This window comes from Adelges cooleyi, unplaced genomic scaffold (assembly GCF_023614345.1).
Source record: "Adelges cooleyi isolate 19-005CV unplaced genomic scaffold, UGA_ACOO_1.1 ACOO_flye_CR_arks_rails_tigmint_CR_PRNA_9, whole genome shotgun sequence".
NCBI lineage: Eukaryota > Metazoa > Arthropoda > Insecta > Hemiptera > Adelgidae > Adelges > Adelges cooleyi.
Genome location: NW_026096579.1, coordinates 17,035,863 through 17,048,596, shown reverse-complemented (window position 1 = coordinate 17,048,596; position 12,734 = coordinate 17,035,863). Strand labels below are relative to the sequence as shown.

General features: G+C 30.1%; 1 protein-coding gene across 1 annotated transcript in view; it reads right to left on the bottom strand.

The window, feature by feature from the left end:
* LOC126846241 (neuropeptides capa receptor-like) overlaps positions 1–12,342 on the bottom strand; it is a 61,411-nt gene extending 49,069 nt beyond the window's left edge. Inside the window, exon 1 of the mRNA XM_050585517.1 lies at positions 12,059–12,342. The gene's annotated coding sequence lies outside the window, so the exon portion shown is untranslated. The remainder of the gene's footprint in view (positions 1–12,058) is intronic.
* Positions 12,343–12,734: the final 392 nt, after the last annotated feature.

Here is a 12,734-nt window from a genome sequence, read left to right as displayed (position 1 = left end):
AACAGATTACGGCCGTGACATGTTTTTGGCAAAAACAACAAAATCCCCGACACAGGAGACGGGCTGACACGTTTAAAAACATTTAAATATTATAATATGTAAGCAAATAAAAAATAACGTTTATCCATTATTCTGTGAACGGATTAACGGATATAATACACGTTGTTCGATTTTGTATTTACCGTACATAGTATTTGTGCCCAAGAAATTGGATTATAGTGTTTCAAAAACAAATTGACGTGCACAACTGTGTTTAACAAGTTGACTCGCTCGAACATCATATTCAGCTTGCCAGTCAATTTGTTCAATTTTGTAAAATTTATCTAAAAATCTTATCGATAGTCTACAGCGTATAGTGTGTACTATATAATGTATATTATTTGTACGCCGAAATAATATTTCTAAAAACTGCATATAAATGTTTCAACACATTTTGTACGGACAGTAGATTTTTATACTTTATGAAACGATCCTAGATCCCCGTGAGGAAGTTAAAACGCAACATGTTAACACGCAAATCAGTGACAAGTGAATTAATAGGTGAAAATAAATAACGACTCTACACGCAACGTGTCATTCCGTATTCATATTTTACATAAAACATACAAAACATATAACCTACATCAACAAATTGATACTTTTGAAGTTAATAAAGGTTAAAATTTAGGAAGAGAGAATAGGTAAAGTGTAGAATTTTGTTTTATCTGCGAGCATCATTCCAACGCGCTCAACCTCCCGTTCTAAATTTCTCTAAACTCTAAAAGTAACAATTCAAAACTGATTATCGACCGGTCAAATTGTTCAGCAAATAAGATATTCTTGATCTAAAAACGTAAATTAACACATACGTTGCCGTTTCAACGTTTAATAATATTGACAGAGCTCAGGAAAAAAATAAAAAAGGTAAACATTTGAATATTATTAATTAATGATGTAAGCTAACACAGTGACTCCAAAAAGATAAACTACAATACTGCATTTAATTTAAAGAGAAAATAATAGTGTCTTATGATCACACTGTAACTATTTAAGTAATATTTCTGTTAAGATTTTTTTCTTCAAAGTAACACAGCTTTGATCAAATATTTTTTTTTAGTTTGTTTTTTTTTCTGCCTGTTTTAATGTGGCGAGGGGGACGAATTTTCAGACCGCCAGCCGCCATTTGGGGTCCGTATCGCTCAGAGATTATAATATATCATTGGGGACGTATATAACCTAACAACCGTGGTCGCGTCCAAGAGTCAACCACAGGCCATTGAAGATGAGCATATAAATCGGTTGATTATATAATTTCAGTATTTTCACATGGGCGAGGATCTTTTATTCTTGTTTATGGAGCTGCTAGCCTTAATCTTGCAACATGCATTTAATTTCCGTTACGTCGGGGTAGAAATTGGGCGATGCTATTATAATATATTATACATATTCCATATATTAGCAATTTACGTACTAACTTTTTGAGCATCAGTTTGTATATAGCCTTACTCTATTTTGACCCTATCGCAAATAATTAATAACAGCGCTTGTATAAAGCCCACGCGCAGAATGTATAATGCGGAAATTGAATAGAAAACTCTAAGTCGGGACAAAAACGGCTTATGGATAAAATAATTTTCCCTTAAAACTATCACATCATGTGCAAAGTCTCAAATATTTCCCAGACAATATTCGACAATAATAATACATTATAACTACCTAATACATTGCCTAACAGATATGAAAAACGGTTATTTCGCTCCATCGAACGGATATTATGTGCCTTTTGTTTTTTATACGCGCATCAAACGCCTTTGTCTACCACTCTCAAAAAAAAAAATATATATATATATAACCGTAATAAAACTTACAAGCGCTGACTTAGAAATTTGAAAGTTATAGAAAACGGCCAAAGGCGTTTGTTCCGTTTTTATTTTATCCCGAGGCAGTTACAATAATCGCTTTACTTTTAATGTAATGCTATTCGTAACTTCTGACAACCAAGCACTTTGCCGCCGAACCTATATATTTCACAAAGTAGACATTTTGTAATTGTAATTTTGCACCTGTAGTTTGAAGAAATACAAAAATCGATAAAATCACGGTAAAAAGGTGCTTGCAGTTATATTTAAATAAAAAAAATATGTATATATATATATTAAATTTTGTAGTATTAGGGTGGATAAGATCGTGGGTAGATCGTCTGTCTATAATGATGTTTTGCCGTTACAAACCTATTAACGATAGAACGAAAATATTTCTTACATACCTCTTAGATTCACTCACACATTATTTGGGTTTTCCTAAATAAAAAGAAGTTTACAGGTTTTTGTTGGAAATTTATGATTTATATTTTGTACTTTATCTAAAGAATATTCCATACAACTTTCGAACTATAATATATGAATATTTTTGAAAATTTAAATTCACACTAAATGTCATATTGAGTATGTAAACACACCAACATATGTTGAAAACATTTTAAGATTTGAAAGCACATATTTTAAAACACTTTCATATTTAATAATTTCTTTGACCATACTTTGCTAATTCACTGTACCCCAGTTTACACTGTACTTGATTTAGTCTGTGCTTGGTTGGACTCTACTAGCTTACACTGTGCGGACTAAACTGATTTTTTAAATTTCTTTTATTAGTATATTTTTTGAGCTTGCTTCGACAGAACTTTGTATTTTATGAAAAACTTGCACTTGGCTCGTGCCATCAATCCCCGTTGAAATAAAATGACACGTGTATTGTAAAAATAATGTTGTCTTATACTTTTTGGCCTTTTCGATACGTTTAATGGGTTTCGAAAAAAAAAAATGGAATACGACCTGGGCACAAGAATTTTTTTATGGGATGAAAAATGGTATTTTTTGCGCACTTAGTAATCACACACACATATTATATGCATTTAAATTAGGCACTATAAATAAAATACCCCCAAGGTATAATGCGTGGATTATGCGAAACGCATTTAGCCCACTGTATAATTACGCCATTGAACGGGAATATTAAATTGTAAATTACTGCTTTTACAGAAAGTTGTAGTGGAAATTTCGACCAAAAAATGTGTGATCACATGCATTGCGTAGGTATAGGTACCTGTAGTGTTTCACTATATAATTTTGGCAGTCGTTCGGGTGTGTCTGTGCCAAATCATCTGAACGGTATAAAAATTAATTGAGATATTTATAAATCTTCTTCGCGAACACACGGTCTCAAACCCGTTCGATAAATTTCAAAGAAAAATAAATCACGTATTAATTGAACTATTATTTGTTTTGATACGGACATAAACAGTTGATCCTTTGAGTTGAATAAAAAAAAAATCAAAGTGCATATTTTACTTTCAAACGTTAATACGACATTAATATATTCTAAAGAAATGCACACTATTTTTCAGTTTGATGTCCAACTGCCAAAAACACACTTGAAGTTTTTCTAAACAAATGTAATGGTTAACCGATATGGACTTTGGCAAAGTCACAGACACAATGGAGTCAACTACCTATCTACTTATATGTACAAATATTTCATGTCCCAACTTTAGACATTTGTTGCTCATTTTTTTTTTCTGAGCAACGACAAAAATATCTTTGTCAAAATGAATTAATTGACTTTAAGCTGTGGGGTACCAAAAAAAAAATAACATCTTACACATATAGAGCAAATGGAGCGTTTACTGAAACAACTTTTAATAGATATAGATCATTTCCAAATAACATGACTTCAAAGCGACTCAGGAATTCCCAATCAAATATAGCATTTTCCCCAAAAGAAAACTTTCAAACGACTATTGAAAATGTTCAAACGTTGTTTGACCAGACACGAATTGGTGGTCATCCCACTGTAATCCCAAGTCACTAAATCCAAATCTTGTTTGCGTCCATTTAACATATTCCCCAATTGCCTTCCTGACGTGTGTGTTATTTGCATGCATGTAATATCAGTTGGTAGTTAACCAATAAATGAGTAAACTCTGCAAACACAAACTGGCTTCAGATATTTGTTAAAGGTAACTAAAAAAAAAAAAATGCTCAGCTAGCAATAAATGATTAAGTACGCGCTATCTATATAAGTGATAAACAAATATACAACACCTCTACCGATATCTACTTATAATCCCCACCTCGAGACACACAGAAACGACCAATATCAATCACATTTCCAATATCTCGTTATGGGAAACACGACTGAAGTACGACTACTGTGTCACAAATTTATCATCGATCCACCTCTTCGGCGAAACTGACAAAGTAATAGCCTTAAGGACACAACTTGATTTATATACCAACGAAAATCATCTTAGAGATGTTAAGCAATTTTTATACACAATATATTTTATTTTACACTCTTCTACCATAGGCGAGCTTCTTGGAATAAGCTCATCCTATTTTCTCGACGACATGCTACGATTGATAATGTTGTTAAAAAGCTCAACTTCAATCAAATATCTTCTGGTAAATCTTAAAGAATTAATCTTTAAATATTATTTTGTTTGGTAAGCTTGAAATTTATATAATTTGTATGAAGATTTTTTTGGAAAGCGTTCAAGCTTTCGAAGAATACATATTTTATTCATATTAATAAATTTATTACAAATGAAACGGGTTTTTTCAACGTTTTCCTCAGGTTCACATCTCGGAATGAGCGATTTTATTAATTCTTTTGAATTTTTATTTTACTTCCAATTCAGCAGCTGTGTTTTTAACCAAATTTTATAAGAGGCCCCAGAACGGACACGAAAGCTTTGGTCCGTACAAACAATGTTAAAAAATTAATCTAAAAAATATTATACTAGTTTTTTTTTTTTAAGAATACATTTAATTACAATTCAACTATTTAAATATTCGCAAAAGCTAAAAGAGTTGCTGTAGTTGGTCCACGCCGGTAAATAATAATAGTATAAAAGGTAGAAAATACATATAAGTAGTAACTTTTATGTACGATTTCTTATCCGAAGAAATCGATTTAGCGGTTTAGAATAGGTCCCAGGCACAAAACAATTTTTTTTTTATAATAAACAAATAAATAAGTATATCATTGTAAATACAATATTTTTTATCGGCTACGCATAGAAGTTAAAAAATTTAATTATTTTATTATAATATTATATTGTTGCAACATCATAATATGTCATAACATATAAATTAATAAAATAAAAACGTTTTTCGTATCCGAGCAATTGTTTGGCAGTCGATTTTTAGCCTATATTTCGCAGAATGCCTATAATATGTATTATTGTTGTCCGTTGGTGATTTTCAATTGCACAATGCCAGACAACCTGTCGTTGGTATAAACAGAAAACTTATAATAACAATAATATAGGCCATGTTTTGAACATTTCCATGTAGAATATTATTAAATGACACAAACACAACTGTCAAATTAGTCGGCTGCACAGAACGCAATTCGGTTTTAACTGCACGAGGAAAACTCAAATATGTCCCTACTGAGTCGGAACTGGGCTAAAATATAAAGCGTAATCTGCTATTATAACATTAATTCACAAGTTTAATGTATACACGAACAAGTACATTTCAAATAATGGAAATAAGTAAATTAATTGAGACGACGGTTGATAAAGCAAATCGATTATAAACTTAAACAAGATAACTCTTTGGCTACTATATATCATGTCCTGTATAGGCTAAATAAATAGTAACCTATCAAATTTCAAATGCCTAACTGTACTCCAAATACTTGTCTAAGTGTAAATTTTTTTCGTTAAGTTTTAAAATTTTTAAAAGCTAAAACGTGACACTTCAAAATCACTCACTTTATGTTTCACAAAAACAATTGTTTTTATCAAGTTAAATGTTTTATCAGCATAACACTAATAATTTGATAACTAGCCAACTAACTTAATTTAACTCTTCCACGTTTTACTCGGGTAAAAATCTTTACTTCTCTTTCAGTCAAAATATCATGTTTTTTTTTAAGTACATATGTATACATATGTACAGCACTTTGAAGTTAACACTAAGCTTTATACCTTGTTTTATTAAACGTGGGTGCTTTCCATTAGGGTTTTGATATTTTTCCGGACGATCAAGCGATATTGATGAACATTAAAGTCGAAAATGTGAATAATTTTATAAAATGTGACGGGGAAATACTATATTATAATATCACCTAAAGGTACCCTAAAAACCATTAGAGAATATCAGTTGGCCTTATGCTGATCTTAATTAAAAATAATAGCGTAACATACTTCTACAACGCACTTATGGGTTTTTTTTTTTTTTAAAAGTTGAATACAAGTCAAATCATAAATAATTGGGTACTCCGTACTGTAAGGACAGGCGATTAATAACTATACTAATCAAATTGATTTGTTTTATAAATATAAATGAATTAATAATTTATTAATATTTTTTTTATTTTTCCCGATTTTGTTTACCAGGTTAAAGGGGTTGGTTTTGGTACTTTATATAATGCATATCATATAAATCGGCCAAGTGAACAAAAAGTTGATTGATTGATATATGATGATATACAAACATCAATAATAATGAACAAATAAAAACAATTGGTGGAAAAACAATATGCTCTCGGCTCTACGTTGAAGATAAATTAAAAACTAAAAAAAGTATATGTACCGCCTAAGCTAGTCTCGGTTTAGGTGTTCCTTGATTCATTTTTCAAACAAACAAAAAATGTGTAAAAAATGATATTGTGATTTAGGACGATAATAATTTTTAAAAGATCATAATAATGCGTTTGAAACATAGACTTCCAACTAAGCCCAGAGCCTTGAGCTTCTGATTGTATTACCCAATTAATCGTTATCTCACTAAACAATGTTGTATGTAAGATAACGATAAATGTTGTATCTTATATACATTCGTATATTTTTTGTCGTAAACCGTTTGACCTTTTAAAATAGATAAACCTGACAGTCCGTACTTATAGTTGAATGTTTGTTTTTATTGGAGCAAATGAAAGATAAACATTGTCAGCCTTGAAAGCTGATGAATTTTTTCCCATAAATCTTAACAGAAATTGACTTATCAGTTTATCACCTACTAAACCCGCTTTAGTTGATTAAAAACCAAATTTACAAATTTGTATTTTACATTTTCTTGTTTTTAAACTTTGAAACCATTATATCAAAAATTAGCATTTACCTACAAAATAACAAAACATATCTTACGCAGACTATAAAATATATTCTATCATTTTCTTCAAGTCTAAAACCCACAGTAAAGTTAAATACATGTAATTTTTTTATATTTTCGTTAACAATCTCATGAAATTTTAATTCTACATCAATAGTCAATATAGATTCATAAAGTTAAAAACGCATATTCAATTTAATATCAACGTTTGTGGACATAAAAAAACAAACGCATTTCAAATACAAATTAACATGATTATATTATTATATTGTAATTATAATTAATAAGTAATAACAATTATTGATTTAAAAGTGAAAACTAAAAAGTACAGGACTAGAGATTATTTTTAATTAAATCCTTATGACTTGTGGGTTTATCGCGTCCCATCAGTTAAAATCACAAAATTGTAATTAAAGTAACAACAAAAAAAAAATAGGTAAAACTAGTTACCATTAAACTACAAAAATAGTATGATGTTATTTGTATACATTATAAACCTTTTGGATACATATTATAGTGTTGGTGGCATTTGGCAATTCGGTTAAATGGTTTACTATTTCAACGACACTGTGGGCTAATAAATTATTTTCAACGCCGTACTGCTGTCGTTAAAGGTACTTACAGGACCAATAGAATAATAATACTAAAGTTTTTCTCAGGTTTTCCGAGATTATACTTAAACCGTTCTTCAGAGTGCCTCAAACACGTGCAATACTTTTAACTCGAAAAATAAAAAACAAAAAACGTCTCTTTTTTCAATTTAAATATTTATTACAATACCATATATTGATTATATTGATCGTGTTTGTTATATTAACTCCGTTATTGACTTAAACTCATTTCCTGACAGCGATATACAAGGTGATCAATTTATCGTGAACCACTCTCAATACCTCACTAGGTTTAATGAGAAATTAAATGTTTTCTTTACATAGTGTTTTTATCTCAATGTGAACTCAATTTTTCACCATTTTTTTTTTTACCCCCCCCCCCCTAAATTCGTTGTTTTTTTTTTGATAGCAAATTTTAAAACTTAAATAGTAACGCATACGTTTCTTTGACTTTTTAAATTTATGAGAAATCATATATTGTACAAAAACATTATGGACAAAAAAATTAAATTATTTATTAAACCCAGTGAGATATTGAGTGGTTCGAGATAAGTTGATCACCCTGTATATACATATATTTTTTTAATATCAAATAAATAATATTATTAAATCTGTACCATAATCGATTGTACCGTATAGTTTATTTCGCTGTTGAGTCTCTTGCAGTTTTAATATTCCATACCCGGGCTTTTTAAATCGCTTTTTAAAGATATCACGTTTGTTTGGTCTTCGTTATAAATGTATTACGATTTATATGTTATTATTATTATTCATAATTTATTCGAGTAATGTTAAAAAAATAATAAAATCTTCTACGCGGCCAGATAAAGCTCTCTTGGCTTAACGCTGTAACGTTTTTTTTTTACAGTATAATTTTATAAAATATAAATTGAATTTGATTGACAATCACTTTTGATAAAAAAAAAATTGAATAATTTTTTTATGGTTTTGATCGGATGGATTATATAGGGAACCAAGAATGACTTGTCTTAATCGGGCCACTTTATCATTCGGGGCAAACCATATTCATTATATTCATTGCAATTAACTGCTCGTTTACAAAAGCCATAATATCATTGTGGCCATTAAACTTCTTTGTAATTAACATTGAATTTAAAATATACAGATGTTTATTATAATTTGTAATCATCGGAAACTGATGTATTTTTCCGTCGCTATATAATATATTGTACTGTAATAATCAAGAAAACGGCCATTTTGGACTTGATGTGTTTTGCACGAACGGTGTAAAAATATTATAGTCATTGAAACGTTTGTGTTTCGTCAAGTCTAGAAATTTAACTTTGTGTCGTTGTTCTACTTTTTTTTCTTTCAAACGGTATTTTGCTTGATGTATGGCAGCTATAAACAATTTGCACACCGTTCTCGACTAGCTGGTATTGCCCGTAAGGGAATAACTGCCAAGAATTTCGGACACTGGTATATCTTCAGAGATTTTTCAGAACCAGCACGACATTCCCTTTTGGGATACTTTTATCTGTACGCTATAGCTTACCTTTGCCGTTTTATTCGCCAGCAGGGTTGGTTTTAATCATACGGATGCCGTTTGCAAATAATTTCAATATAAACATCAATCAAACTTGTATCAAGTTTATTTTAATCGTTTATGTTTAGTAATGAATGGCATCGTTCAAAGTCTTTAGGATTGACTCGAAAGCGCTTTCTGAGGTCTTCCGAGACCCGGAGACTGCGATAACCCAATCAAATAACTATATATTTTAGCGTTCAACAAAAATACTCCATATTTTTTAACTCAAGGCTTCGTAGTTTGTACGAGCTCAGTAATAGCATTTTTTAATACTATTATTTATTATTATATACATATTATATGGTGCTTCCAATATTCATCGAGTTGTATTTGTGATTTGCGAACCATTGAAATTAATTGGACGAACGTTTAAAATGCTTCTAACTACTGCGGTCACGCGTTCAATAACAATTCAACTGAGCGCAGATCAATTTCTGTTAAGGCCACGACGCTCTGCTACCGAAATTATCTGGGATGATATTATTATTTATTACGCATCTTCCTCCTTCTACGACAGATGACTAGATAGCTGTTGTACAACGAAGAAATATAGTAGAACAACAAGTGCATATTGTATTAGTACATCCAGGACCTGAAGTCCAAACATTGCGGTTATTGTTGTAACGTATTATTGTAGAAAAAAATTAATACAAAATAAAAATTGTAAATTATATATGCTCATTTATAAATGTCGAAATCCAAAAATAATATAATAAGGAAAAAAATATGTTTTGTAGAATATTAAAAAGTATACTTGGCGTGCTGGCACATTTGTCTTTATTATTAGGAAAAAAAAACCAGAGACACATTACCAGTACTCAAAGTTACCAAACCACCAGGTTATAATAGAAGAGGTTAAATATTAAATTATTTTTTATGTGGAGGTAGAATAAATAATATATTAGAAATGTTGTAGGTACCCGAGTATATATTATATTGTGTTACTTCATTGTGACTTGAATGGTTTTTTTTCTTCTATTGTGTCTGCACGGGGAGACTTATGTGTATTGTAATTTTTAATTGTTTGGCTAACTGATGCCAAACTGACCTTTGTTATGTAATGATAAAGATAATTGGTCGCAAATTATCTATATATATATAACTTCGTGACGTTCGTATCTCGTTAAATTTTGTCAGTTGTACATAGACAACTAATCGATTTTAACATTTAAAATGTTACTATTTTCCAAGTATTGTTTAAAACAATTTGTATCAATTAACCTTAAAAAAAAATTGTGTACAGAATTCATTGAAACTGTTATATACTTACGTAACAAATGCTAAACTATATAAAACAAGCATTAATGTTGATTATTTTTTTTTCCAATCTTTCCACAGTAAAAAAATAATTTGTTTATTTTTATTCGAATGCCATATAACATGCATGTCCAAGATAAGTTTCGTCCTTAATAGTTTTAGTTCTAATGGCTCAAGTAAAAAACAAAAATTGTCTCTTTTTACACTAAACTATTTTGTGTAATTGTTTAAAAATTGATCAAAGTTCATTTTCATGGATTCATAGTATTCTGTTTGTTATAAGTAAATAAAAAATAACAATTATTCAAAACTAAAATTAAATGAACTAAACTTTTTCAATATTCTTTATAGACAATTTTACCAATTTATAAGACCTGTTTTAATTTAAAGTACTCTGTACAATAGAAGAAATAAAATTTTCCTGGAAATAATCGATTTGGCCATATAAATAAATAGAACACTGGAAATCTATCAAAACGACCAGGAACCCGCCTGAAAGTGTGCACACAATATATAGACAGATACAAAATATACTGTTGTAAAACCATTACCTTTCACACAGCAAGTTGGTAGTATAAATAGTATTTTAATTTTTAGGTATAATACTTATACCTTATATTAACAGGTTATAATTTTAATAATATCTCTAAAAAAAAAACGTTATAGTATTTATTGTCATCTATGTGTCTCATTGCAATTTGACCATTACTATGACATATTATTTAAACGAATATTTTTATTATCACTTAAAGCCATAGTCGAAAATAATGGTAAAGACTTAAATAGTACACGTATAGAGATTTTAAAAAAACACAGACCAACTTACAATCTTTCAAATCCTAATAATAAATTATTATTGTAGGTCAGCTCGACAACACTGGATATGCGACCAAAAGGTTTTTATGAAAAAAAAAATAACAACCAAACAAAATGCTCATTACTGTATTAGTTACAATAAGTATCGCCTATGCAGTTTAAGCTTCTAAATAAAGACTTTTAACCTAAGAACAAATTGACAGGATCGAAATGTATAAGAAACTCTTTTTTTTCTTGAACACTGCTTGTATATTATATTCCTTTAAAACCGCCAGGTTTAATTTCCCTCTAAGGGGCCATTTCTACACTAGCATTTATTAAGGCGCATTTAGTATATGCAATTTTTTAATAAAACTACACCATAAACTACCCCACGTATAAACTCATACGTTAACACAAGAAAGAGGTATCTATTTTGATATTCATTTCTCTTACATCCCAACAAGCCCTATTTCTGTACAAAACGCCTTTCTACTTAAAACCGTTGCTAAAAATACTTGCATTTGAATCGTTTATTTACAACATATCGATACGGTGACTAACCATTTTTCAAAATTTAGCTAGTCAATAATAAATTTCTATGCAAAAAATTACAATTTTTTTTTTTTAATGATTCCGCGCACTTTCTCGACTATACAATATGTTTTATTATCTGAAATATTCTAATAACAAATAATAATAATAATAATAAAATAATTGTAATAAATTTCAAATGTACTGACCGTATTTTTTCTCTTTTATTATTATATCCTCGTGCGTAAATAATATATATGTATATAAATGTAACGTTTGCGATAAAAAACTGACCCCGTTCACATTTTTTCCCTTTTTTAATGTACCATATAATACTGTGCGATTGAACACCCGGGTCACGTAGGAATTTCGAAAAGAAGTTTTTGTCAAAAAACAAGTACTAAATTCAATAATAACGGCGGCGAAAAAAACGCACTTAGAATGCAAACCGGCAGACGTCGGGTTGTGCAGGGACGGGCGGCCGTTAGTCGACGGCGGTGAGCACAGACTGAGCGCGTGCTGCCGGCGAGTCCAAACCGAATCGGCCGACTAGTCAGGCGCCAAAATTAAACAAAAAAAAAAAAAAAAGCTTAGCTTGTAGGAGACGTTATGCCAGTCTCTCACGGTCTGCCGCACAAAAATTCCTGTCGATACATTATTATCATTGTTTCGGTCGTGTCCCCGTAGAACCCCCCCCCCAAAAAAAAAAAATCCGGGTACTAATATCGAAATACATCAAGGTGATCGATTTACATCCAGTTAGAACACTGACTTTCTGGCAAAACAATTGTTTGCGATTTTCTAGTTTTTCTTTTTGAAAACATTCGCGTTTATATTATTTTAAAATAGTACAAAATTACTATAAATATTTACCCGTTTTTTGGT